At 28.3% G+C, this 7,378-nt stretch overlaps 1 protein-coding gene across 1 annotated transcript in view; it reads left to right on the plus strand.

Moving 5' to 3' along the window:
* LOC119667091 (trithorax group protein osa-like) overlaps positions 1-7,378 on the plus strand; it is a 12,908-nt gene that overhangs the window by 2,849 nt on the left and 2,681 nt on the right. The window lies entirely within an intron of this gene.

Consider the following 7,378-nt stretch of genomic DNA (forward strand, 5'->3'; position numbering starts at 1 on the left):
TGGACCTACGCCTAAGGTTTTGTTGAACATGTTTTACTACAAAGTCAAACTCCTTGATCCGATACATTGTCACATGGAAAAGTTCGAAAATTTATTAATGAACCTCTTCTTCATCAAGTCAACAAACACAAACCAAAACTCACAGCTGTCTGACAGTTAGTACGTATGTTGCTTGTAGTGCAACCAATACATAAAAATATGCTGAATTCGGTAAACAAAACACAACACATAACCTATAATTTCCTAAATTCTCGTTACTTTTTGAACATATACCATATTAAAATCGTAATTTAGTACGGAATGTGTTCAACGTGATGTAACTTGCTTATTGATTTAAGACAATTTTTGTAGAAAGATATACTAATACTTTAATCTACTATTCATTTCTAGACTATAGAATAGAATTGAATTCATGATTTATATTCAGGTAAGAAAGAAAAAACAAGGTTTTAAGTAAAATTGTATCTTATATACACATAATTATAAATTAATAAAATTCTTAACTAATTTGCAAGTACAGGTAAAGTAATGTTTCTATTATTTCACTAAACATATTAAGGCTCTTTAAAATGCTTAGAAAATAGTGATACAGTATTAAGACGAAAAAAAAGTTTTTTTTCTGCTCTTATTCTTAGTGGAACTTGAACTTATACCTACAACTACCCATATAAGAAGCAAGATCGAAATCGAAACTTATACAATCGTATTTGAAACACTAGTAACACCTAACAATGCCAGTGTTATAACCTTTTCAAGGGCTTTACGAAGACTTTTACGAATCAACGACTTGTTCTGCCAAATCCCTTGATAACAATTGTAAATCAAGTGCCCACGCGAAATATCAAAACCACGCTTACAAGGATTGTATTTGTATTGTGAATCGTACGATATAAGACTTGGTTGGAAAATAACAATATTAGAAGAATAACTCAAGTCTACTTAAAAATCTAGACTCAAATTTATAATGTTTGTGTTACGAATCTGAAAAGTGGTTGGTAAATATCAATATTACGAGAACTATTTATAATGCTTGTATATACATTAGCTTTACTGTCCTAGACTTAGCTTATGTATATCATACAATTTCGATTGATATGTGTAAGATATAATGAATGGTCTCTTTTAGTAAATACTCCAGGGGAACACCAACATGTAAGCTAGGCAACATTAAATATAATTTTTAATTTAAATCGTGTTTCTAATATATCTGTTTTAAAGTAATTACTTGTGGCAACATAACTTGATTGAAACAAATTATTACTGTGACTAAACTACCTATCAGTGACAAACAGTTTACAAAACATAGCCTAGTAAAATATCTCTCACTTTACGAAAGGAATAGAAAAGATTGTGAATTATTTACATTCTCAATAAATACAGCAAATAGAAAATCAAAAATTCCAACAATTGTCATTCTCAAAATATCTGCAAAATACTTGACGAACTCATGAAAGAGGCTGCAGAGGATCAATATGAAGAACCGCAATAACGAAACTATGTTTAGAGTAGCCCAGCTGATATCATGATTATATCGTCTAATACAATTTATGACAAAGATATGAAATGGATATAGTAATATAATGGACTGAAGCTCACAGATATAAGAACTAATATTATACTGGAAGATCTGAACATTTTTTGCACAATCTTTAAGCAAATATTAGGTACGTTGCAGTGTACCTAATATCTATTTTTTACTTTTCTCAGCAAACTAGTATTTATTCTTATGTCCTAACTGAAGTTCAGTTATCACGAAACAGCATTATGAAGAAAACTGGTAGTCCTATAGACCATAATTCTTATAAATGAAAACTTTTAACATATTTTGATACATTTCTTGTTCAATCATTTGTAAATTTTACATCAACTAACTGTACAAATTAAACAAACAAAACAATAACATACAAACAAAAACAAAACATTAATTCACTCAACTTTTGTCATAAATTTAATTAAATATATTTATGATAATTTCATTCATACCAGGGATACATAAAAATTATATCCAAATAGCACTTCTTACTGAATCAAAGAGTACCATAAATAAAATATATCTTTCAAGTCTTATAACAGGAAACAGAATATATAATGGATGTCTATAAAAATTCATCAAAGCAAATAAGCAAAAACTATAAATATTCATAACATACATAAGGTATCCATCTATAATCTTTGTCCTGACGATATTACGGTTGATTAAAGCTTTTACATATTCAAAATATTAGATACTTCCACTCACTTTCAGCAATAAAAATAAATTAAAATGACTAACAAAGTTAAGCCTCTTCATTGTAACTTAAAGATAAGCTAATTAACTAAAGTAGCTACTTAGACAAGTCATTTTTATATTTCTCTTTTTATATTTGTGTTGCTTTTAGTTGCTCTTACAACGGCTCAAAACTATTTTGTCAAGAAAAGAAAACACTCATACGCCATGTATGACATTTGCTACTTTTACTGCTTTGTACTTTATATGTAATTATTCTGTTCGAGTGCCCAAAGGATTCAATTTCATTTCACCTAACACAGTTACGTGTATATACATATATATATAGTTTTGTTGTTGTTGTTGTTAGTCAGTTATACTGCTCGTTGTTGCCATGTCTGTTAATAGGTTTAGGCGAGTTAAGGACATTTTTCTTGAAATTGTGTTTTCACTTTGTTATTTATGTTCACTTGAGTTTTACTGTTTCAATTTGTGATGAATTTGCTTTAATACTGTGTCAAGCTCAAATACATTTCAATAGAATTAATAAAATAAACATAATAAAGTTTAGTGTTATTAACTCAAGTGGAAATTAAATTTGTTAAATGCTTTATTTGTAGCTTGATTAAGCTAAAATGCTCAAAAAGAAAATCTTGCTTTGTTAAAGCATTGGAATATATTTAATCCTACAAAGGAATATTAATTTTGAGGTTGAAATAGTTGAAACGAACTTAAAATACACGTTTGTTCAAGATTTTAATTCAATATATTCCTTGGAACTTGACGCTAGGTTTGAAATACAATTTTATTCAAATGACTTTCGAAGAGGCAACTTTCTATATGAGATCTATTTGAAATAATTTCAGATGACTGGTTGGCATAAAGATGGTGATAATGTAGCAATAACTGAACGGATGTTGATGTCTCATGTTTATATATATAATTTTGGCATATTAAGATTATTGTCATAAACACGATCCTCTGTGTTTATCAAAGACATAAACTGTACCCTACAAAGTAATTCCATTTGTCACAAATTGTGTATTTGTGGCCTACGAGAAGCATACGAGAAGAGTCTCGCTTATCAAATTCAAAAAAGGGTGTGTCATGTTGAACTAGTTAAAACCATATAACTTTCACATCTACACCTGCAATCTTACGTCAAAAAAAACTAAATAACCATGTGACTAAAGAGATAAGAATTGTTAGTTTGTGTCATACCTTCGGCGTCTTCAAAGAAAATACGAGCCTATCGCACCTCCAAACCAAATGCGATACCCAAAAGTAAGTTTTTTAATGATACAATGGTCTTGAGACAGTTGTTTCTTTTTACTGTCCCAAATGCCATAAATTTGCGTATGGCCAAATATTTTAAACAAAAAAATAGACCACATGTCACAAAAAATCGTGTTCCAGAAGCTGTTGTTTAAACACCCATTCAACATACCATATGTTCTGAGCACTGCATGATCTATATTATGAAATGTAAATCTTTGAAGTTTACATACGATAGCAATTCTGGTTGACATTGTCACTGGAAGAGTGCTGCGAAATGGATAAACTTTAAAGAGAAAGATTTAGTTTTATTTATTAGATGAAGACAAAGATGGATGATTTCAAATGTGCTCATACCAGCTTAATCAATGAAGATCAAATGGTCAAAAACTATCTCCACATATAAATTAGAGTTTAAACATTGTTGTAACATCATAACCGATAAATATCTTCTTCTTGAATGGCCAAAAACTTCCTTTTTACTGACGAGCTTAAACGTGGTCATACCAACTTAGTTGATATGAAATCCGTTCCAAATCGTAAAAACTGTTTCTGATAGCATTTTATAAGATAATTTTTTTTCAAAGATCCATAACTCTTGATGAAACGTTGAATATGGTATATAATAAATTTAACTGGTTTAATGACTGGTATTTAAAAATCAATATTCCTCAAAAATATTCTGCAAGTATTAAAAAAATACCTTGTATATTTTGACCACAATTATTGAGTATTTTGAATGAAATTATTTTGTTAAAAATCAAAGTTTTCGCAAAAAAAGAAAAAAATTCTTTTAAATCTTTTGTGCGGATAATTAAACGTTAATTGAATTTATTGATTTCATACCCAATACCGAAAAATACACAATTGAGCACAAAAAATATCAAATTTTCATGCTAACCATTAGCGCTACACTGAGAAAAAACTGCCGCTGGCAAGTTTAAATAAATTTCAATTAACGCAACACCGAATTTCGGCACTACCTAGGCACTCGCACCACACCTGCAAACCAAGCTCTACACACATGTGTACTTGCAACTTGCCAGTGGAGTCGCGTAGTTGTGTAGTGTGGCTGGAGCACACCCACCTCACGTATTCACATCCGCTCGTATCGAGTGAATTTAATGGCGCTATTAACTTCGTGCCGCTGACATTGGCAAATGATTAAGCCAATTTGCAAAAGTATAAGGCAATTATTTTCAATTGAAGCCCAAATTAATATTGAACATCGGCAGCGGCAGATAACCGTATTAAAGCTGACGCTAAGGTTGTGTATGAGGCCGATATGGTGTGGTGCATGGGGGGAGTAGTAAACAATATTAAAGGCAAGTGAGTGACTTAAGCGTTACAACATTTATATAGCAAGTAACATGCGGCGCAAAGCACTGCCCGTGGCTGAAGCGGAAAACCACAAAAACACGCAACAAACTGACGTCACTTACGTACGCCCGCATCGCACAGTAAGGGAAGCTCGGCGCAGTGAAGTTAAGTAAGGATATTCTAGGCAGCCATTGGTGTTATAAATAAGGATTAAACGCCGTTGTTGCCTGCAATTGTCTGATGCTGTGCTGACTACACACAGTTACGCCTGCCGACGTTGCCTTCATGCCTGTCAAGAAACGAACTTTTTTTTGTTTAAAGAAGAAATTTAGCAAAAAAAGTCAGCAAAAAAATCAGAAAAAGCACAAGAGCTAAGGGGGAAGGGGTATACATCAAAATATTGAACACAATTAAACTTAAAGCAAAAATTTTATTTGATTTGTAGCAAATTTGTGAAAATATAAAAAAATATCTAATATTTGTTGTTAAATGAAACAAATAAATTAAACGATATTAGAACACGGAAAAAGGAAATAAAATAAATAAAAAATAAATAAATTAAAGATAAACAAAAAAAAAAAATAAATAAATGATATCTATAAAATAATAAATAAATAATAAAAATAAAAAAAATAAATATAACAAAAAAAAATATGAAAAAAAACAATATAAAAATAGTTTAAAAAAATAATAAAAAATAAAAAAAATAAACAAAAAAAATAAATAAACAAAAAAAAATAAATAAACAAATAAAAAAATAAATAAATAAAAATTAAGTAAATAAAAAATAAATTAATAAAAAATTAATAAAATATTAAATAAATACAAAATAAATAAATAATAAATAAATAAATAATAAATAAATAAATAAAAAATAAATATAAAAAAAAACAATATAAAAATAATTTAAAAAAATAATAAAAAATTAAAAAAATAACAAACTATCTTAAAAAAAATAACAAAATAACTTAAAAATAATTTTAAAAAAATAATAACAATTAAAAAAAACCTTATAAAAAAGTAAAATAAATTGAACCCTATCTATTCGCTATAATTCCGAATGAAAAATCTAAAAAACAATGGACCGAATATGTAACGACAGATTTAAGAATAACTTCAATAAATATAAAACACAATGGAGACATGTGATAGTTGCAGTAAAAATATCTAGATCGAGTATTAGTCTAAGATCAAAAATAACCAATAACACGCCTTTGGAACAGAATACCAACATATCGAATAGAGTTACAATTACATTAATAATAAACAAAAGAACTCCAATAAAAAAATATACCGAGCGATTGAAATTACCATCACATCAACAGTAATATAGGCAACTAAACTTGCCTCAAACAATTTAAAAAATAGTTAATTTCTCTAAATCAAATTTACAAAACTTGTGATATCAGCAAGTAATACGAATTAGTTGTACCGTAAGCAATCAGCTGATTATAATGCATACGTAAAAAGTCAATTAAATGTTCTTTTTTCAACAATATAGGAGAAGGTTAGGAGAAAAATTACAAAATTGAACAATTTTTTATTTAAATTGAAATTATTGTATCTATGAAAAAATAATAATAATAAAAGAGCATTATTTTAATTTTTTTTTTTACTTTATGACTATTCAATGTTAGGATATTTTAGAAAAATAAACAAAGCACATATGAAATACATATTTCATTTAGATCAATGTGAACAGTTGCCCCATATGGGAATTTAATTTGCCTTTAAATAAAAAATTTTTTACTGATAAAAGGGAGCATAAGTTATCATTAAATGCATAAATGATCATTTATAACTTAATTGAAGAAATTTAAATCATCATTAGCAGCTTTTCAATGAGCAAATTTAACCATAATAACTGTTCCTTTTGATTCTCAATACCAAGTACCAATACCAACTATTTAAATGTAGTTAGTGAAATATACTATTTACTGTAGCTATAAACGTGATACTAGTTCTTTTACTCCCATTGATGTTTAATGATAATTAACACCAATGGAATGTTTTTTTAAATGCTCATTGAATCTTGTTTAATTATCATTTATTGCTTTCGTCTGTTAAAATTATGACAACTATTTCTTTTATTAATATTCCTCCTTCAAAAGAACTTATTTGGTAATTTTTAAAATTTTAATACAACTCATTAGAGAATTTGTCGAAAATAAACTTCTTTTATATATAATTTTTAATTGATGCTTTAACATTAAAACTGTTAAGGAAAGTTTTCCCCTAAATTTCATCTACTTTCGCAATTAAACAAATCACCCAAAAATCATGGAGACCCAGACCCACCTTAGCTACAGATACGTTTCCTGTTTCCTTCCGTGCTAAGTGTCTGCACGTGTTCCTTTAAATTTCCTTAAAAATGTACCTGTGTTCCTTTGAGGTGCCCTCAAGTATTTTTGAAGAAATGTTGATGAATGGATGTGAGGAGTCTGTGTTTGTATTTTAAGAATGTATATTTATAATATAAAGGAACGGTAACGCTTTTGAATTTTTTATTGCTTCAATTAAGTTAATGGGGCAATAAAGTTAAGATTTTTTTTTTAAATTTTAAACGAAAATATTTCT

This window comes from Teleopsis dalmanni, chromosome 1 (genome assembly GCF_002237135.1).
Source record: "Teleopsis dalmanni isolate 2A chromosome 1, ASM223713v2, whole genome shotgun sequence".
Taxonomy (NCBI): domain Eukaryota; kingdom Metazoa; phylum Arthropoda; class Insecta; order Diptera; family Diopsidae; genus Teleopsis; species Teleopsis dalmanni.